The sequence below is a fragment of the Zosterops lateralis genome (genome assembly GCF_965231275.1).
Source record: "Zosterops lateralis genome assembly, chromosome: 12".
Classification (NCBI taxonomy): Eukaryota; Metazoa; Chordata; class Aves; order Passeriformes; family Zosteropidae; genus Zosterops; species Zosterops lateralis.
In genome coordinates, this window is record NC_139772.1 from 19,812,973 (window position 1) to 19,835,136 (window position 22,164).

At 43.4% G+C, this 22,164-nt stretch overlaps 1 long non-coding RNA gene across 2 annotated transcripts in view; it reads left to right on the plus strand.

The window, feature by feature from the left end:
• Positions 1 to 7,770: 7,770 nt before the first annotated feature.
• LOC310914097 overlaps positions 7,771 to 22,164 on the plus strand; it is a 106,753-nt gene continuing 92,359 nt past the window's right edge. For both annotated transcript variants that reach the window (XR_014590966.1, XR_014590967.1), the window contains exon 1: positions 7,771 to 7,967. This is a non-coding gene — a long non-coding RNA (uncharacterized lncRNA). The remainder of the gene's footprint in view (positions 7,968 to 22,164) is intronic.

Sequence of the window (22,164 nt, forward strand, 5' to 3'; positions counted from 1 at the left end):
AGTAATTAAAAAAATAAGAACACATTACTTGATTATTGTTTACATTGTGTAGTGTTTTTTTCTTCCCTTATCACACCTGTTCTAGTGTGACATCTTGTAAATTCATTGTAATAGAGACAAACTCTCAATATAATTTTGCTGTCTTTTATCCCAGTTTGGGGAAAAAAACAGATGAAAAACAAATGGAACTAGGACAGAACTGAACTGCCAGTGTTATGTCATTAGATGCAGAACTTAACATGTGCCTTTTCAAAAACTGTCTGACAATTTACTTCATGAGAAGGAATCTGTTGGTGATCATTGTCATTAGCAAAGAGCAATGGCCTTTGCATATCCACTGTCTCCTTCCTGCCTACTTGTTATGACACCAGAGGTGTGTTCCTGCCTAGGTTCCTGCATCACAGTCCTGACTCCAACTGCCTTTCCTTGCAGGAATGTGGGGAAAAGTCAACTTTTTGTAAAACACTTGCAGTGTGGAAAGATGCATTTAAAAGACCGTTGCTGAAGTTAATGTGTCTGCAACCACAGACAGTGGTTGCCACCCCATCAGTGCTGTGGGATTTCTGGGTTTGTGGTTTGTTTTGGAGTTTTTGTCTCTTAGTTTGTTCCTCTTCCCCAAACACTTGCTGCCTTGCAGGCATTTTGCTATTTGGAATTTCTCTTTCATTGTCAACATCACAGTGGTGATGGAGGAGGTGGTCTTACCCACTGGATAAGAAGTGACCTTTCCAAAATAATTTCAAATTTTCCAACTTAACTGTGTGCAAATGCCTCCTCACCTTCCATATATTGATATTATAAGCTTTGTGTATGGGTATGGTGAAAGTTGTGGGTTCAGGTTGCTCTTAAAGCCTCCACCACAATTATGAATGCTTACATTTGGAGGGCTTTCCTTCCCCCTTTCCAGTGACCTACATCCCACGAATGCTATGCTGTCTTTGTGCTAGGGCTATGTGTCTACTCTGTCTATTCATTGAGAATCAGATACTTTATTCAAATAGGAAAAAAACTCCCACTTTTTATTACCTTCAAATATCACTGAAGAAAACCATAGAAAGGGAATGTCCTGGGTTGTAGTGTAGGATGTACACAAAGTATTTATTCTATCACCATCTTCATGAACTACTAAACCAGGTGGAGCAGTGTTCTTCCCAGGCCCCCTTCCTTTGGGCTGTCTTCTGCTAATGGCCCATCAATGCCTTGCCCATGACTCACAGGAGTTATCTCTGTTTAATGGGCCATCAAGGACCCACTTCACAACTCATCATCCCATTGTGAGATGCTCCGCCCAGGGGGAGGAGCCAAGCATTCTCACTTGGATAGAATCTGGGATTTGGGACAGTACAAGCAGCCCTTACCTACTGGATTCCCAGAGAACCAGAGCGAGCAGACCTTTCTACAGGATCACTGCTTCAGGAAGACCACCTCATCTGGACTGCTTCCACCATCCTGCTCAGGTTGTGTTCTGACTCTGTCAGTGGTCTTTTGTGTTATTGCATTTATTTTTTTTTTTTTTTTTTTACCTTTCTTCTTATTAAATTGTATTTCTGACTTGGAGCCTCTCACTTGTTTTGCTTTCAAACCATGACAGGGAATTAAAAAAATCAATGTCATACAATATATGCCAATATATACGTCATACAACACACGTTACATTTAGAACTGACAGAAAAATTGGTCACCACATAAATTACTTGTTGGATATCAATTGTTACTCCTGTCTCCTAGATAGTGGTTTTGAAATTCCCTTTTGCAGATATGATCTCCCACTTCTCAGGGAGGTGCTTACATGAAGTTTCTCTTACAGGACTATTTCAGTTTTGAAGTTCCAGTAAGTACTGGGAGCTATGGGAAACCTGCCCCCTCTCTTCTCAAAGGTTGTTGTACACAGGTGCAGGATACAAAAGCACACATAAAAGACCTATCATAATCCAAGTTAGCAGGGAAAAACATGGAAATGAAAGATTAAGTTGGTCTTTTTAATTTCTTTCTGGAAAAAAAGTCCACATAGAAATATAAATGACCTCTCTGACAATGTTTGGGAGGTATGTATTCCACATATTTGAGAGCTATATCTGTCTTCTGTTAACTTTATGATGATGGGCTGTCTGAACATATGGGCTGTATTCCTACACAGGAATAATTGCTCTAGTGCTCTTCCAGCAAATATGGGGACAAGGATCCAAACCAGCTTCCCTGTGCTACATCATGACATTTATCTCCTCACTTCCCTGAAGATGAATAGCTGTGGAAGTATTTGATGGAAACAAATTAAGATTGTTAATTACAAATAACAATATTAATTAGTTAATTAATTGCCTCAGTGCTAAACCTGAATGGTTAATGTCAGATGTCAGTTTTTGGGAATTACTATTTCTTCTATGGTTAGAACAGATCTTGTGTGATCTCATGACTCTCTTGGTAAATAAAATTTTTTGCTATTTTTTTCAGTCTTTCAGACATACACAAGTATTATGTTAAAAACTATCAGTGGTTTATTTGTGATTTCCTCTCCTGATTGACTCTAAGGCTGACTCTTCAGGGCTCCTTTAAAGGGAAAAACTACTGCAGTTGGGTCCCTGTGTGCCCCATCAGCCTCACTGGCCATGGCTGGTCTCACAGGGTGCAGCAGCTCCTTTCAAGCTCAGGACTGAGCTCCCATCCTTGTCAGAGCCCTGTCCATGTGCCCCTGGCTCCAGCTTGGAGGAATCTGTCTTGTTGCTGGGGACAGACCTGGTGAGCACTGGACCTGATCCATAGATTGACTTCCCAGCTTGAGCTTGGACCTGGGGCACCATCCTCCCTCAAAATTACTTTCTAACCTAGACAGTCCAGGAGACTTAAACATTTCTCCTATCTACAAACCAAATGGAGCAAAAGATATATGAAGGTTTCCTTCAAACAGTCACTCCACCATTTCTGTTAGGGCCTCAAAGACTTTGTTAATAAATACTGCTCTTTTCCTCCATGTTGACCATCAGAATTTCTGAGCTTGCAGTTATCCTTCATCTACTTATGAACTGGTGTCAGGATATTGTCAAGAATTATTCAAATTTAAAATCTAGGTAATCTGCATTTCTGACATCCACCAGTCTGTGTTTCCTAGGGTTATTGAAGGTTTGTTGGGGTTATCAGATGAGTTGTAAAGCCAAAACATTTTCATGCACAACATCATAAATATCCAATACTGAATGAGATTTATATCAATTTTCTGTTTCAGTAAAATAATAAAATCTCAGAATAAAATCTCAGATGGAAAACAGATTAGGAAAGTATGAAGGTTCATATTCATGAAATTTTCTACATAAAAAAGCTACATAATCTAAGAGAGTACATAAGGAGACTGAAATTTGTGCAACTGCTTCTAGTCTTTAATTGTAAACATACACTGCTTACCATGGAATGTACAGAGAAATTTTTTCCAACAGATTTTTTGCAAACAAATTAAGCAGCTGGTCTTATCTAAGAATTCAAAGTACCAAGCATAAAAAAAGCAGATTTAGGATGGGCATGGAATTACTCAAGTCAAGCCATTGCAAAATGTATTGATCAGTTTGCCTAATAAGCCATCAGGCACTGAATACAAGTGCCAAGTTTTAATTTCAGGTTTTAGCAACTACTTGGAACTTGGAGCCCATGGGTCAGGTCTTCAGTGTGCAGATCAGAGCAGTTTTCCTGTAACGCACAATTGCACAAGTCTAACTGGCGTAAATATTTCACAGAATCACAGAATATTCAGAGCTGGAAGGGATGCCACAGGGATGACAGGATCAAAGAATTATGGAATGGTTTATGTTGGAAGGGGCCTTAAAACTCATCTCGTTTCACCCCAGCCACGGATAGGAACACCTTCCACTGTCCCCAGCCCCAGTGTCCAGCCTGGCCTTGGACACTGCCAGGGATCCAGGGACAGCCACAGCTTCCCTGGGCACCCCGTGCCAGGGCCTCTCCAACCTGTGTTGTCAAGAATTTCTTCCCAATATCTCATCTAAATCCACACTCTGTCAGTAGGAATCCATCCCCCCATGTCACAGGATCACAGAATATTCTGAGCTGGAAGGGAGCCACAAGGATCAGCAGGTCCAGCTCTGAAGTGAATGGCCCATAGAGGGTCCAAACCCACAACCCTGGTGTTATTAACACCGCGCTCCAGCCAGCTGAGCTGATGTCCTGCCACTACACGCCCCTCCTTGGGAACAATCCCTCCCCATCCTTCTCCGTGTGCTCATCCAGCCCAGCCCCTGTCCCTGCACAGACCCCCCAACAATCCCGGCCTGGGCATCCCCGGAGCAGGATCCAAACCCTGGTGGAGCTCTGGCAGCCTCGGGGCCGGGCCCATTCCCTGGGGAGCCTGGCTGTGGGGCCCAGGGGCTGCCACCAGGGTTATTGTGCTGAGGAGAAACGCCCCTTTAGGTCAGGGGGAGGAAAACCTTCCTCCCGGGGGCCTTTGCAGCCACAGGTTAATATCTCTCTTAGGTTTCGTTGTTCTATCGCTTTGTTAAGTTTATGTCACCCGTTTCAGCCTCCGTTCACCATGTACGCGCTCCTCCTGGAATGTCCTTCCTTCCCTTGACCCCCCGGCTGTGTCTCGCCGCAGTGTCCCCCCCGTCACCCTGTTGGTTCTCCCCGTTCCTGTTTTCCCCTCTGCACCACTTTCCCCTGTCCCTGTCGGACCTTCCCCCTCAGATCCGCCCCTTTTGTCTCGTTCATAACCCCGTGCCCTCGGCGCCGCCTTCCTTCCCTTCCCTGCTTCTGTTGGGAGCCGTTCTCGTCCCTGAGCCTCTGTTCTGTGTGCCGGGCCCCCTTGGCTGTTCCCGCCTGTGTCCCTCAATAAACACCTCCGGATCTCCAGAGGAGAACGCGTCCCTTCGCCGCCTCGTCAGCGCCGTTACCGGCCGTGCCCTCACAGTGCCGCGCTCCCGGGCTCAGAGACGGGAGTCGCTCTTGAGGAGCCCGTGCCCGCCCGCCCGCACGTTGTAACCCCCGGGCAGTGCCCGGCACCCTGCGGGAAAGAAGAGCCTTTCCCTGGTTTCCAGCCCGATCCAGCGGCGCTCGGCACGCCCGGCCCGCGCTCCCCTCGGCCGGCGCTGCCCTCTCGTGGCACGGCCCGAGCTCGGCCTGCAGGGGGCGCTCCCGGAGCGCGGCCCTACGGCACCTCCAGCGGCGCGGCTTTGCCTCCGGAGCGACGGGAACCGACAGCGAATGCCCCGCGCCTTTATCGCTGCGTGTGCCGGGTCTCTGCGGGGCCTCGGCAATGAGCGCAGCGCTCTCAACGCCGGTCGCTCCAAACTGGAACAGAATGGAAACCTCTTTAACAAACTCAGGGGTGGGGGCAGCAAAATCATGTCCTGAGAAAAGCAGTTACTGGTTCCATAGTTGTGGGAATAGATGCAAGGCCAGGAGCAGCGCTGTTCTCTATTGACTGGCTGCTGTTCACTAAGCCATCAGTACTGATCAATTAATGTCCATTCTCCTTGTGTGGGCTACACTTACTGGTTCTTTCAGCATCCTTATATCTAGAGCAGGGCAAGAGACTGAAACCCGATTTAGTTTCCGCAGAACACTTCATTTTAAAAAGATGCACTTGGGATTCCTATATGGAATCACATATATTGGTGGAAACACATATCCACCTAAATTTTTTTGTTCTTTCCTATGGGAGTATGATCACATAATTTACAACAGAGAAGCCATCCAAGGATGGCAGCTGGCTATATTCTATTTTCATTATTCAGCAATGACAAACAGCTGTTTTAGCATGAACATTTTTACCTGTGAATACATTTTTTTTTCATAATGTGACAATAAAAACATTCACTGTAGCAGTTATTTTCATGATGCAAATTACTTTTTGATACCACTAACACATTTATTGCTTTTTCAAATACTTGCCAGGTAATCATGGTGTGCGGTTACTATCATGGTTCTGTGGAATTCACTGAGAAGCCTAAATTAATTTGAACAAATATGACCTGGGAAGTAATTTTCAAATAGAGTAGGCAGAGACTTCTTGAACAGCCTAAAGTTTAATAAAAGAGTAAACAGGGGCTCTAATCAATAAAGTCACTGCTCATTTGTCACTCAACAAATATTCCCCATGCAGCCAAAACACAAAAGTCAGTGAGAGGGATTTTCTACAACCCTTTTCTGAAACAGAATTAAGCACAACTTTATAACTGGGCTCAGTTCAGGTCAGATCTAAGAGTACTGTGCCTAAAGGAGACACAAAGATTTGCAAGCTCCAATGTACAGTTTATAGAAATGTTAGTAATATGGAATAGAACTTGCCTCAAGTGAAAACTTCAGGGGGTTATAAAATTTACACAACAAATGTGGCCTTCTAATGTCCAGAACCAAAGCAAGTATGTTATATGTGAGAATATTTTCAAGTGGCCTGTTCAGAGACCCAGCTGCCAAGGAGGAGTAATCTGTAGTCAAGGTTTCCCTATACAGAGATTACACACAAAAAAAATCCATAATACTGAGAAGAACAGGGCCTTTTGACACAGGGCCCAGCTAATTTGGGAGTTACAGATCATATAATATATGCACATAGTATTTATTTTTTCAGTATAATTTCAGATACTATGCTCAGTTTGACTGCTGGAAATGGTAAACTGACAGTAGTGGTGATAATTAGTTCCTTGATTAGAAAGAGGCTTCAAAAAAGTAGTTGCATTCATGCTGTTGATTTTAGCAAAACTAGGCTTAATTCTCTTTAAATGTGGAAAATTACCTGAGAATCAACCAACTCATGTGTCAGGTAGAAAGGGCCACCTTACACTAGGAATTAGAAAAGCAGGGCTTTTCTCAGGATTTGGAGCTCAGGGGTGTATAGGAAATACAGTAGGGAATTCATGGAAGGAAGGTCCTGCTAACTACATCAAATAAGGGTCAGGTAGCCTCAAGGCACTAACAGTTCCTAAACAGAACTATTATTTAATGTATCACTTAAGGTTGTGGATATGCCCATTAATCCACAGGAACAGATTTGCTGCATTATCCCAAGTGTCACCAGCCACCATCTGAAGAGCAACTGTGAGACTACAAAGAAACAAGAAAAATCTCCTTTCATTAGCTACTGTGCTCCCTCACCAAGAGAACACTAAACTAGTTGAATTAATAAAATGTACCCCATCTAGTAAGAACATCCTGTAATATGTTGCATGCAAGCTGGTTTTAGCTCTTTTTGCAAGTAGGATTATTTTTTAGAAATTTCAGACTTGCCTGTTAATACCAAATAATAGTGCAGTTTAGTAGACTAATCAGATTACAGGGAATGTCAGCATGATTTGATTTTACATTATGTAAAGCATGTTATTGGAACTATCAACCTCTCATTTTACAAAAGGATGACCTGGAGGAAGGACAGACAGGGTTCACCACATCTCAAGAGCTGCAGACCTCTCCTTCAGTATCGTTTTTAAAATATGCTTTGTTTATTCTGCTTTATCTCTGACTGACATTTTCTGACAGCAAGTTATAACATGAATTTTAGTAAGACATGGACTTCATCACAACAATGGATTGTGTACATAAACACTGTGTAAGAAATGGTGTACAGACTTACCTTTTACACACACACCACTGATTCGCCGCTTGATATAACCAAACATCTGATGTGTGTTTTCAGTTAAAACCCCCACTATTCTACCCAATGCTTCCCATTAATTTGACCCTTTTGCATCTCCCTCGTTCCCCACATCTTTACTCTCATTGGTTACAGCAGGTCTCAAGCTCATTATATTTCTGGTTAATCTGATTAGGTAAGAACCTGGGATTGTGATGTCAGTGCATTAGTAGAAGAAAGTAATGCATCCTGCAGGAAAGATGGCAATTTTGACCTTTTAGAAGCAAGCCATGATCTAACTGGAAGAGTAAAACAGAGCAACCCAAACTGTAGTAGAAACACCAACTCATTCTGCAGGAGCATAGTTCAAAGTGGGATCATGGCTCATGGACTGCAGGTAAGAAAGCATGATGTCCTTGTGTTTGTTATTTGCCTGAAAGGAGCTTTGACTGTGGCAGGAAAGGTCAGCTTCAGCAAAAATAGTAGAACGTTAGAAATACTGACTAATGAAAGGCTTTGTTCTTGCATTTACTCAGCAGAAAAGATGGCTTTCAGAGCACAGGCATCTTGATAGACTCTTTTCTACAGATGCATGACATTATTTGACTTAACATACCTATATTCAGATTCTTTCATTCTGTGCTGATGAAACAATAGTTACGAGTTTCTCTACTGTACAAAATTACTGTAGTTCATTTTGTTGTTTTTTCCACTTAAACTCAGAAACCTACATCAGTAAGTGAACAACAGATGAGCTTCAATATCCATTGCCTTGTGCTACTATAACCTGTTCTCTGAAATTTCCTTTAACACCTGTCTCTAGTTTTATCTTTAAATGCAGGAAGCTACTCGTGGCCAATTTAAAATAAATGGCAGTAATTGGTTGTTTCATTTTTAGCTGCCATGAGTTTTGCAAGTAATAACCTACTACTGTTTCCTACAATCCATTTTTCTTTTATTCTTTAGCACTTACCTCTCCTATGTCAAAGAAAAGGAGAATTACGAACAATTCCTCTGTCTAAAGAGTTTGCAGGTGTTAACTTGTTAGCGATACTTTATGCTATTACTGCCGAATCCACAGCTCTGAGCTTTTATCAAGGTGCTTTACTGAGTTCTGTGGAATGTAACTGGTATGTAGATAACCTGTTTTTCACTAGAGAAGCTTTGAGCCAGCTCTGAATTTTTCTTTCAGTTAGTTCTGTATTTTTAACAACAGCAGGGCAATATCAGGCGTGACAAAAATCTCACAAATTTGAGGGGGTTTTCTTAATTTATTTCTAAAATTTATATATTAATTTCATTCATAATTCTTTCTACTTCCTTTTATTTTTCCTTGCCTACTTTTGCAGCACCACTTTATAAATGAACAAAGCATCCATCAAGGTCTTGAAGGGAAGTAGAATCTAAAGACACAGATCTGTTTGGGGCCAGAAGAGAAACCCAAATGGAGATCATGGAGCCTCTAGACCTTCAGACACCTCTGGGGTGCAACAATCCAAAACCAGGATGTTGAATAAAGAACTGTAATCCTAAATCCTGGAGGCAGAAGGGTTAAGGTCCAGATCTGTGGGATGTAGCCATGGCCAGTCCCCAATCACCATGAGGAGCACTCTGCTCCAAGGGCAAACAGCACAACTGCTTCCCACCTATGGGCACCTTCTGCAGCTTCCCCTCTTCCACTGCCACCCCAGAGCTTCTCCTTTGGGATGAGCCATCTCCCCTGTCCTCTGAGACAGCTGATGGCTGGAATGTCCAAAGTTCAGTTGTGAATTCCTGCTTAGGAGGCAGAGTTTTCTCTTTTACACAGTGGAGAATGATGGTCAAGGTAGAGCAGCCCCCCAAAGTCACATGCTGACCTATAATCCCAATCTCTGTGCCTTACATTTTAATTTTTGCTTGTCTACCACACGAGCAAGCTACTGAGCTCTGCAGAAGGGCAAATGGAACAAGAGAGAAGGTTGTAATTGAGTGGCTTTTTTAATGAGTTGATGATGGCCAAGAATTTATTTCATAATGACTGGGGAAAAATACTTGTTATTCATTCACAGGTCCATTCACAACTCAGCCACCAGCCCCTGAGTTATCAGATTGTGAATTGTTCTAGCAGAAAGATTAAAAATTCTCAGAAGTATTTTTATTTTGACATATTATTGGGAAGGAGGGTTTTTTCTTCACACTGTCAGAGACTGGAAGCTTTTTCTTGTATGGCTTTGTTGCTAGTTTTAGACTACTTGAATTTTCTTTGCAGATAAGAGATGATGAAAGTGGCTACAACAAAAATCTGTTTTGCATTCCTAAGCATTATGAAGAAGATTTAGAAGGAGTCTTCATTCCTCATGGACTCATCCTGGACAGGTATGAGGGTAAACAGAAAAGAATAGGGACAGTGGTGCCAATTTTTGTCTCTCCAATAAAAGACGCAAATGAAAAGACTGAGGTCCTGCCCTGCGCAGCCCATGAGAAACATGGGAATCCTGCAGCCCTAACACTTCTGTCCTAAAGTCTAGTACAAAAGGGGGTTTATGGAGAGGATTCCTCTACGAGCCCAGTTAAGCTTCCATGTTCCCTCAAAGATCTTTAAGCCCACCTATCCCGCAATATTTAGGTTTATGGATTAAATCAGCTTGTGCTGTGCATAAACATAACTAACTTTTCCTATGACTTTCTGTGGTCACACTTTGCTAGTTATAAAAACCTAACAGCAAGATCAGAATTTTTACTTGAACGTTGCTTAGTATATGAACAAACAACTATGATATACAGAACACTTTCCAGAATTTCCTTTTTTTTTCCCTCACAGGACAGAACGTTTGGCTAGAAATATCATGCAAGACATGTGAAGTCATCACATTGTTGCACTCTGTGTCCTTAAAGGAGGCTATAAATTCTTTGCTGATTTGCTGGATCATATAAAAGCACTAAATCAAAATGGTGATAAATCCGTGCCTGTTACTGTGGATTTTGTCAGAATAAAAAGCTACTGTGTAAGCAAGTTTCTTTTCTTTGGAAAATTGACTCTCTCCGTAGACTGGCATTCTAAATAGTGGTACTTTGCATGGGAACCCCACAAATACTGAGTTCATTATACATTCTGTTCAAATTACCTACTGAAAAGGACCTGATTTACTGATCTGCCCCAAGGGGTGGATATTATACATCCACAAGAAAAAACATAGAGCAGAACACTTAACATGACAAAGCCAGGGGCAGATCTCAAACTCCCTTCTCTTGCAAAAAAAGAAAGAGCAACGCACCTTTCAAACACATACAGGATAACACTGTTGGGCATGTTTATGTGACTTCCATCTCTTTATTCTCCTTCTAGAATGATCCACCTGCAGAAAAAATCAGTTTTGTTGGAGAGGAACTGTCTACACTAAATGGGAAGGTATGAATTAGTATCTTTGTCTTTTAAAGGGAAATGACTGTTCTTATGTATTTTCTGGGAAATCCATCTTTATTAATATTTTGGTACTGCATACTTCCAGCCACCTAACACTGATTTAAAATACTGGGCTTTGAAACAGTGAATAATTCCCACTGATCTTAGTGGAAACTTGAAGTGATCAGTAATGAGTGCTCCCAAAAATCCTGTTCTCCATTTTATCCCAGAACCCCCAGAAATGAACCATACTGAACTGACTCATTCAGTGTGGCTCTATAATACTAGTGCTATACATAGAGCAATATATAGGTGCCTTTATCACCATATTTTAAGCTTTCATAAATACTTACAGAAATTTTGACTCTTCAGAAATCACCAAAGTCAGTAGTTCAAATTACAACCTCCTTTGAAAATCAATGCAACTTCCTTGTAACTGAGGGTTTTAGTGTGCTTTTTGCTTTTTTTTGGCTGTATAATTTGCTGAAAATTGCCATTTAAATCTTTTCTCTTCTTTCCCTTCTTTCCCTATGTAATCTCTTCCAGAATGTGTTAGTAGTAGAGGTAAGTAATGACTTGAAGGAGGGGTGGAATGACATGGCTTTTTTCCTCCCCCCTTTTCAAATTAATACATATTATATATAACATAATAATTAATTATGTTACTGTGCTGCCAGGTTGGTATACTCTAATTTAGTCCACTGACAGTCTGGTTTTCCTTTCAGACTTGAAAGATGATTTATTTTTTTATCTCTTTCAGGACATTATTGAGACTGGTAAAACAATGAAAGCACTGGTGTCAAAAATAAAAGACAAGAAACCTAGGATGGTTAAAGTTGTAAGGCACAAGGATATAGCTACTAATTGACATATTCAAATAATTTGGGTGAATAGTCAGTGTATGCTGACAGGTGCTTGTTTGGCTTGAAGTTTGGGGGGAAGGAAGCAAATGCAGGAAGTAATCCTCATTCAGCTGTTGAAATATTAAGTGTTTCTTAAACTGGGAAATTTACCCATGCACTACCATCTTCACTGCTCAAATTAATAAAAAAAAAGGTTTTATAGCTTTTTCTGTGTAGTCCATAAAGTCTAATGGATTCCCTGTTTCTTATTTTATGTTTGAAGGAACTTCATTTCTTTCCGTAGGTTTTCTAACACCACCTCAGTTGCCTCAATACTGGAATGACAACACTCAGAATATTTCTTAATGTTCTCAACCATAGAAGTTTCTAGAATCTAAGAGTCTGTCAGCACTTGGAAGATGACTTCAAGTAGCATTCTATATCTGCTCTTGGTAGATCTCTAAAAGGAAATTTTGTGGAATATCCCTGTGTCTGTCAAGTAACCACAATGCTTTATAAAAACAGTTGCTTTATGCACCAGTTATTCAGACAGTCCTTCTACTGACTGTCCAGGAGGTTCTCAGTTTCTTCTGAAGAAGAAGGCAAACCAAGAATAGATACGATTTTGCAGAAGATATTGTCCTTTTCTCCCTCCTTCCCTCCCTCCCCACTAAAATCACTACCAGCCACGTGGACATGCTTCCCCCTCTGTGCTATTCTGGTGTCCTGAGGCATTGCTACATGGAAGGACAATGATCTGAGACACAGGATTGAAGGGAACTGAATACAAAGTAGAGCCACTTGGACATTGTCCTGGGTTGCAGTGTAGGATGTACACAAAGTATTTATTCTATCACCATCTTCATGAACTGTTGAAACCAGGTGGGCTAGTGTTTTCCCAAGCCCCCTGCCTTTTCTGCTAATGGCCCATTAACGCCTTTGGGGTGTTTTTCTGCTAATGACTTCTGGGGTGTCTCCTGCTAATGGCCCATGAGTCACAGGTAACTCCCTCCAGGGGTTATCTCTGTTAATGGGCCATCAAGGACCCATTTCACACTTCTCATGCTATTGTGAGGTGCTCTGCCCAGGGGGAGGAGCCAAGCATTCTCACCTGGATATAAGCTGGGATTTGGGACAGTGCAGTGGGCACTTACCCACTGGATTCCCAGAGGAGCAGAGCTCCCAGACCTCTCTACAGGATCACTGCTTCAGGAAGAGCACTTCACCTGGACTGCTTCCACCATCCTGCTCAGGTTGTATTCTGACCCTGTCAGTGATTCTTTGTGTTATTGCATTTATTTTATTTTATTTTTACCTTTTTACCTTTCTTCTCATTAAATTATATCTCTGACTTGGAGCCTCTCACTCGTTTTGTTTTCAAACCACAACAGACATAAAGAATTAACCTAGATCACAGCCTTTGCTTCTCCCTCCACTACAAGGCTGACCACCACTTTTTTGCGCAATAATTTCACTGTTTTAATTTAAGTGCATGATTTTAGAAGCTTATGGGGAGGTGTGGCAGAAGGGAAGTAAACAGCTTAGAGCAAGATATATTTTAAAAACCAACCTTCTCTGCTCTGCCTTACAGCCTGCTCATTAAAAGGACATGTCAGAGTCCAGGTTACAGACCAGACTGTAAGTATCGTGTTTTTCTAGGGTGGTTTTTTTTCCCTGTATTTTCCAAAACACAGTCATACAATTTCACTTCAGGACATCTGACAAATGGCGGATAAGTTTCATGAAGGCCAAGAGAAATGGGGAGAAACTACACAAAACCTGTCAACTAATGACCAGCTATGCCATCCTGAGACCTCATGACCACATTTCTTCCGCTGGTTGGCCTGAGTGCAGGTTTAGCTATTTGATATACAAATTTAACTATTTAGATAATAGAATCAAACCTTAACTGGTTTCCTTTGCTTTGACCCTAGAGGGCATTTGTTTTGACTCTGTATTATTAAACTTGCCTTGTTTCCAAACTGAAAAGTCCTACCGAATCACAGTTCATCTACTTTCACTCAAGTAAAATCTCATTCCTTGTCTCCTCTCCCAGGACTAACTCCTAACTAGCTTTAAACAATTATTTTGTTAATAAAAATAATTCTCTTAATACCTTAATTATATACTGACTGATGGGAATGGTTTAGATTCTAACCTCTGTCATCAATTTACAGCTCAGATTCTTAAGGAAGCACCCTGAAAGAGATGATGCCTATTACTCTTAGCTCAAGTATGTGTTGAATACACACTGTGCACTAAAAAGCTACTTACACTACTGAAGCATAAAAAGAACTGTATTTTCTTACAGATACAGGCTTTGAAATTTCAGATAAATTTGTGGTTGGATATGCTCTTGACTATAATGAATACTTCAGAGATCTAAATGTAAGTACAAGCGCATTCCTCCACTTCCAGGTATCAGGTACCTACCCACCACAGGTACCCAGCAAAAATATTTGTTTCTACTCAGAGCTTCTCAACAATTAAAAAACCTTCAATTCCAGCTAGAAACTTCCATTAAACAAGCAAAACCATTTTTAAGGAGTTGGTAATGCAATGTGGGTGCATAAGAAATGTTTGTGCTTCACCTTTTTATAATTCTGCTCCATAAGTCTCATGGCTCAGCCATGCTGCAGGACATTCTGAACCTCCAGGATGGTGAGCAGCATAGAATCTGCAGCCCCAGCTGAAAATAAAATAACTTGTAGTTTGACTTTAATTGGATATTTGTCTGTCTTAGTTCAATCCTATGTTGCTCTTCTGTCACCAAGTCTTTGAAGCAGTTTTGCAGGGACCCTGTGTGAAGGTTTTCCATACACTTACAGATAACGTCTGTAAGATCTCTCTTCCCTTATTCCAGTAGAGCCTCCTTAGGCTGCACATAGTAGTAGGCTTGGAAAAACTATAAACTAATAGGGTTGACCTTTTCTTCCCTTCTTTGTTTTCAAAAGTACTTTCTTAATTCTGGTTAACTCAGAAAGTTTTTCTCTTCTTTTTACTACAAACCAGTTCTGCTGAAGACACAAATGATCTGTACTATTGTTCAGCAGCATGAAGAAGTGTGCAGTGATTTAACAAACCTAAGTTCTTTAAAATATATAAACCTATATATTACAGATAAGCTTGGAAAGAATATCAACATCTCGAGTTTACTGCAAATAGGAAACTTGCAACAATTATGGTTCTAGGGTATTTTTATTACAGTGCTTGGAATACAACTGAAAATCAGTCTTGCATTTCATTCAGACAGAGGTTGATAAATATTGTACTTTTCTTCTTATTATTCTTTTAGCACATCTGTATTCTGAAAGAGAATGCCAAAGAGAAATACAGGATGTGATAATGTCAGTCTCCTGGAGCACTAATTCCTGGCTGCTGATTAGTGATAAACCATTACACCACGAAATTACTTCTGCTCCCCGTGTGTCCCAAGAAGAACGAGAAGCTCAATGTTAGTGCCCAGGACCTGCAGCTCGCTGATTCCACTCGTGCTCTGCGCTGAACAGACTGTTGAGTCCCTGTGTTTTTCCCGTAGTGAGGGAGCAGCTCGGAGCGGGGGGGGGGCTCTGGCGGTACCGAGCGCTGCCGCCGCGCCCCGGAGCGGATTCCTGCCGGGGCCCGAGGGGGGACCGGGGCTGATCCAGGGGGGACCGAGTCGGAACCGCGGGGGCCCGAGGCCCGCCCAGGCCAACCACCCTCGCCCGGCCCGCCCCGGCCCGGCCGTCACAATCGGAGCCGCCGTTGCCTGGTAACCGCGAAGGCGCCGGCAGCGTCTGTGGCCGGGGCGCGGCCTCAGTTGCCTGTGAGCGCTCCGGACTGGCTGTTCCGGCCTGGATGTCTGCAGGCGGCTTCGCTGGGCCTTCGCCGAGCGGATTGTTCGCGGAACGTTGCTTTCTGCGAGCGAGTTTTGAACTTGCGGAACGCTGGTTTCTGCCAGCGAGTCCTCAACTCGCGGAGACTTTTGTCTCTGCGAGGGAATCCTGAGCTCGCGGAGACTTTGTTTCTGCGAGTGACTCCCGAACTCGCGGAGACTTTTGTCTCTGCGAGCGAGTCCTAAATTCGCGAGGGAATCCGGAACTGCCTTTGAAGGTAAAGACTAAAGTTGAACTTCTCGGGTTTGTCACATCTGTGCTCTGAAAATGAATGCCAAAGGGAAATACAGGATGTGATAATGTCAGTCTTCTGGTGCAGCAGTTCAGTGGCATGTACAGCTGGTGGATGAACAATAGATGGTCTAATGATTGTGCTCTTTTTTTACTGAAGAAATGCAAAATTTCCTAAATATACTAGTCTATGCAATTTTTTTCCCCTATAGTGATTACTTAAACTGCTTAAATGTGAAGGAGTTCTGTTCATGTTTCAGTGGGTTTTTATGATCTGGTTGTTAAAATTATTAGGAAAACGCCTCTGAATTAAGGTGCAAATGAGACCATATGCCAAAGTCAATAATCTGGATTTTATGTAACAGCAAATGTGAGGAAGAGAGAGAGAAAGAAATAGAAAAGGGGGGGGAGGGGGGTTGGGGAGGGGGATAGAAAGAGAGAGACAGAGACAGATTAAGTAGAAAATATCACTATTCCATGGAACCCATCAGCATACCATTAAATCCTCTTCTGGTCTTCTCTGTGCTGAGGTGTCACTAAACATAGGACTCCAATGGATTCATACAGATTTGGGCAAGGTGGGACTGCCCAGGTACCTCCCCTCCTTCGCAGGGCAAGTTTGACTCTTGCTACTTTCAAATCATATAAAATCTTTAGTACCTGTATATCCTTGGAGTCTGCCATGAATTGGGTTCTGGATTTTCAGACCTGTTCTGTACTTTGCATCCCACGCAGTCATCTGGTGCAAGGCCTCAGGCAGGGGTCTGGGGCACTTTGGAGTCTTTATGGGGTGTGACACCCCCTCAGCTGCCCCTCATGGGAATGTGCCCTGGCTGTGGCCATCTGGGGGTCTTAGAGCTGAGCCAGTTTGTGTGAGGGAGGATGGGTGTGCACTGCCTCTTAGCAGAGGTTACACCACACACCCAAAATGTCCTCCTTCCCTCTGCTGATGGGAGGTTTGTGTGCAAACCTGGCCTCAGCAGATGGGTCTGTGGCTATGACTTCCCCACCCTGAACCCAGACAGAGCTGATTTTTAGGACAGCTGCTGGATTCGGCTTTGGTGTGGATACATTTTTCTCCCTGAGCCTTGTTTACTTCTCCACCAGACCTGAGATAATAGGACTATAGTGTCACCTTTATCTTGTCTCAAGTTCCCTTAGGCGGCTTAACTCGCAGTCTGAAGTTCCAGTTGGGAGGCATTTTCAGGGAAGAGTGGGCTTTGGTGGTTGCAGCTTCTTTATGCAGTATTGTCACAATGGGCAAAAAGTCTTTTATAACAATATTTCAGCCATCAGCCATAACATTCCAGTCTTTCACAAATCCCGTGAGGAGCATCTGAGAGAGCAGGGGTTGTTTAGCCTAAAGAAGAGAAGATCCACTCTAGCTATTTTTAAGTAATATTTAAGCTACGGCTTTGTCTGTTCTAACGATCATTAATGTTCAGATTTTTAGCTCCAGGTTTCAGTTTGATCCATCTTGGAATTGCACAACATAGCCATATAGTTCAAATACAGTCCAACTAGAGGCTTAACAATACTAGCTACTTATGCCAAACAAGCACTTAGCAACTTTCAAATAATGTAAAAATTTTAGCACCAGTATATCCCTTGAGTCTGTCATGAATTGGTTATGGATTTTCAGAGTTCCATTGTTGCTCCTTCCAGTTGAGGTACTGTTGCACGTCTGCGACATCCTTCAAAATGGCTTCTGGATCCTCGAAAAAGACATCAAAATCCCGTGTTTTGTCCAAAGAAACACTGAAGTCTTTAAAGTCTGTTACTGTGAGTACCCACTGGGGCTGTGTTAAGGCTGGAGACTCCCCTCATGTCCCTCATCTCCCTGCCCTGCCCGTTGTCCGGGAGCACTGTCCAGCTGCAGACCCTGTCCCCACCTCTCTGTGCTGTGCTCCTCTTGGTGGGGGCTGTCCTGGTGCAGTAGGGAACACCCTGTGTTCCTTCAGGGACAATGCAGCTTGCCTGGCTGTGCCACCAGAGCCAAGGTAAACCAGTGTGAGGCTGAAGCCCTGAGCATGTGCTTCTTTCTTTCCCTCCCCGTGGTCACAGCCATTCCTTCTGTCAGGCTGGACACTCATCTGTGCTTCTCTGACCAACCCGCCCTTGGGCATGTGGGGGGGGAAGCTCAAACTCTGCCCAAAGCCTTGAGAGACATGGCTGGTTCCAGCCTGAAAAGGTTCCAAACCAGCTGTTCTCTCTCATCTGGATCTGTGTGGGGCACAGATCCAGCCCTGCAAACAGCAGTGGAGTCAGGGCCACAAAGGTCCCTTGGCTGTGTCAGGAGCTCACTTGACTGAAGATGCCCCACGGCTGAGGCTCTGTCAAGGAGAGTCCTCTGTTTTCTTCTGTGGAGGGGCCTGTGAGCCCAGACAGAGAAAACAAATGCTAATTAACAGAGAGAACTAAAACTTGGGCACATTCCTGTGCACCTCACTCCTGCTACAACTTTGCTTTCTTGCATCTCTTGGTCTCACCCAGCAGTGTTATCCCCTTGCTGTGTTTTGAGTGTTGTGCAGGAGTGGAGTTAGGGGAGTGCTGAGAGCTGCTCCCCACTCTCTGAAAAGGTCACTGCCTCAATCCAATGAAACTAAAGAGGAAACAAATGCCCAAAGAGCATAAATCCCCAAACATGTCACATCAAATCATGGAGAAGCTAATGGGACAGAGCCATGTGGTTGGAGTATGTGTATTGCACTCTGTATTATTAATTTACTGATGCTAAGTATTTCAGCAAGTAACTTCCAGGGCTTCCAGGACTGTCCTAGACTATGTCATCACAAATTATTCACCAGTGCCGCTTGTCTGAGGCTCTTGCTGTTTTGTTTTTGTTGGTGTTTTTTTGTTTTGTTTTGTTTTTGTTTTTTGTTTGTTTGTTTGTTTGTTTTTTGTTTTTGTTTTTGTGTTTGGTTTGGTTTGGGTTTTTTTGCCTTTCAGCTGCTTCCCTCTAAGTTCCTGACGGAGAAGCTTCTCAATGTGACGAATCAAGCCAGTACTGGGAGGAGTTTTCTGCCCAGAATTGGCCAAATTCTACATATGAGACAGATTCAGCAAAAGGTAGCCTTTTCCCGCTCTTTTCCTTTCTGTTTGATTTGAAGTTTGAAGATGTGTGCTTGTGAGAGGCTTGCCTCCAGCAAAACATGTCAGTGTCCAGGTCCTGTTGTCATTGCAAACTGCTGCTAGTGGTGGACTTGGAGTCCTGATCTGCACTAAGCCAACACAAATAACCTCTGCTGAAGCTGCTGGGGTTTGCTGGAGTGTAGCTGCCATTGCTAAAACAATGGGAGGAAGGCTGGGGACATAAAGGCACAAAATTGCTATTTGCCATTCTCCTGCTGAAATAGCCACCTCTTGCTTAGGTGTGGTCACCATCAAATACTTGGAGTCATAGGATTCCCTCCACAGTGGCAGCGTTGGCCTTTGAAGGCCAAGGAGTTGCAGTAATTTCTTCAAATTTAACAGAACTCATTGCATTAATGCTTTGGGTCGGAACAATGTGTTGGGACCCTGACATAGTGTTAGATTTTGCAGGCTGCCAGATGTACAGGAGACTCACCCTGGGCAGAGGGGAATGGATGTGCTTTGTCTGGATCAGTGCCTACTTAGAGGCATGTTTAAAGCTGCTTTTCTTGCAGGACTGGCTCAGTATAAAGCACAGTCCAAACGGGTAGGTGACCGAGGTGGGCTGTTGAGCAGGAAATTGGCAGCAAGAGGCATGTAACAAACTGGTTAAGGATTGCCCTGGAGAAGGGGTTTGGGAACAGCTCAGAGCAGGGAACAACTAAGGCACAGTGTGCTGCAGCCACTCCCTTCGGGTGTGTCTCCTGTGATGTCCCAGAGGAGACCTGCTTGTCTCTCTGGAGTGACAGCAGTGTGGCTGGAGAAGGCAGACAAAGCAGGGGAGAGTTTTCTCAAAGCAATGTCTCTGCTCCAGAAATATTTGCTGTTGTTGTGTCAGTTCAGACGTGCTCTACAATGGTATTAAATAAGATAGCAATAATAGATTACAAGAGAGCACCCATTTAAAGATCATGGAAAAAGGAGATACCAACTCTACTCTTACCCATTGTGAAAAACGAGGTTGCTGAGAAAACAACTGAACATTATCCTCATTCAGCATTCACCTCATCTGTCTTTTTCCTGACTTCTGTGTTACTTTATTTTTGCCTTTACCTCTGCTAGCAATGCACTAACTTTTAAATACAATTAAAGGGGACAAAATCATCCAAGCAAAAGAAAACTGTTTGTTAGTAACGATTCAGCTGAGCTGGGTGTGTCTCCCTCCCCCCGGAGACGAACAAAGACACCCTCCAGCAAAATGGCAATCTTTTTTTACCCTTTATACCTGGCTGGGGTGGTCTCTGTCCCCTTTCCCATTTTCTGGGTACTCGGGAACTTCCATTATCTGTGACTGCCAACTTTTCTGTCCCCTCCCTTCTCATCCTACTTCCTTTTAGTCAAGTCTTTGACCCTGCCCCTCTCCCAGCTCACAGCAGCATGCAACAAACCAAGCTGAAAAAATCCAAACCACAAACAACACATAGAACAACAACTTTCATTCTTTAACTTGATAACCTTTTGACACTTTTCAGGAAAATATCACCTCATCTCTCACACCTGCTCTGGTACTGTTCTCTTCTTACTGATGTCTAAGTTCTAGATGAAAAAAGATATTTGCAGTTCCATGGGCCTCAGTTTCCCTGTCTCAGTGTAAGGGACATTCCAAAATTGTTTCCCATGGAGTCTGATGTAAATTTGTGGGTCTTACTTACTCCATGAGTGTTCAGTCAGTGCCCCAGAACTCTGACCTCATGGGCATGGGGCAGTGCTTCAGGTAAGTGCTGCCTGGCATTTTGGAGAAGGAAACCTGGAGAAATACATGCCAAAAGAGCAGCTTGGCTTGAGCCTGCTCTGTGTGGCCCAGCAGCTCTTGATCAGCTCAGAGCAGAGGTGGGTGAGCTACTGTTTCCCCAGTGTGGCCTAGGCAGACGTGCTCACCATGAGTCTGTACTTCAGTGGGGATCAGTGTAAGATTCTCCTTCATGAACCTTACTCCCAGCAACTGAACCTCTCCCTGCTCTCTCTTGCCTCTCCAGTTGTCATCAGCTCCCCCAAAACCGAGAACGTTTTGGGCGTCCCCACCAGAGGTGGTATTTGAGAACTTCATCGTTCATGAGGTCTCTGAAAGGGTAGTGAGTCTCAAGAACAGGGACAAGGTAAGTGCTGGGACATGGAGCTTTAACACTGTGCTGGAAGAGTGGTGTAATTCCCATAATGGACAGCAGAGCAAGTTACCTGCTGCAGCACATCCAGAAGAAAATGGCTCGGCATCTTGTTCTGCAAGATGGTGGAAATCTTCCTGTGCTGGGAATTCTTCCCCTGATTTTGCCCGTGTGCTGATCGCATCTATCCCTTCTTTTGAAAGCCCCGATTGATAGGAATGTTGAGGGCTGTACAGTTCTTACCTGCTCTCATGCTTTGCCTTGAGTCTATACCACATCCCATGTCTCCTTGGTTAATCTTGGTTCCTGATAGGAATCTCTGCCTCTCTCAGCCTGTTTGGCTCCCTTTGTGCAGCTCACAGTCAAAGTTCAGGGGCTGAGTTTTCTCCACTTTATGCTGCAATCACTATCATTAATGGCACTGGCACTGCAGGAAATGTTCTGAAACAGCCCTAGAATCAGATTGATGTAGCAGAAGCAGCAGGAGGCCTTTAGGTGCCACTTCAGGCTCCTGCTAAGCTTCATACAGCTCTGCTCAGGTTTTCCAAAAGCAACATGATGCTCTGCTTTCCCTTTGGAGAACCACAGCACATCCAAAGCCATGTGCTCCTGTTTTGCAGTTTCCCAAGAGAGTTGAGAAGGAAAACATTGAAAAATGTCAGCAGTTGTGTTCCACTGTAAAGAGGAAAACTGAGACCATTTGAATTTCAGTCAGGGAAACATTTTCTCAAATGAGGCTTATGCCAAGAGTGGGCTGGTGGGAAGAGATAGGACAGAGTCAAAATCATCTGGTTTAGACTTTTTGAGAGCATTTTGGTGCTCATGGGTTGATATCTTATGTGTTGAAAATGCATGTTTGCTGTGTGTGTGTATCCCAGAGGGCAGAACTTGGCCTGCTAGCTGCAGGCAGGAATGCCCAGCAGCCCAGCTTCCCTGTACAGGCAGCAGGAACCCCTGGAGAGCCAAGACTGGCTTTTAATACTGAAATCACCATGTGAGTCAGTGCTGGTCATGTTTCTCCAGGCAGAAA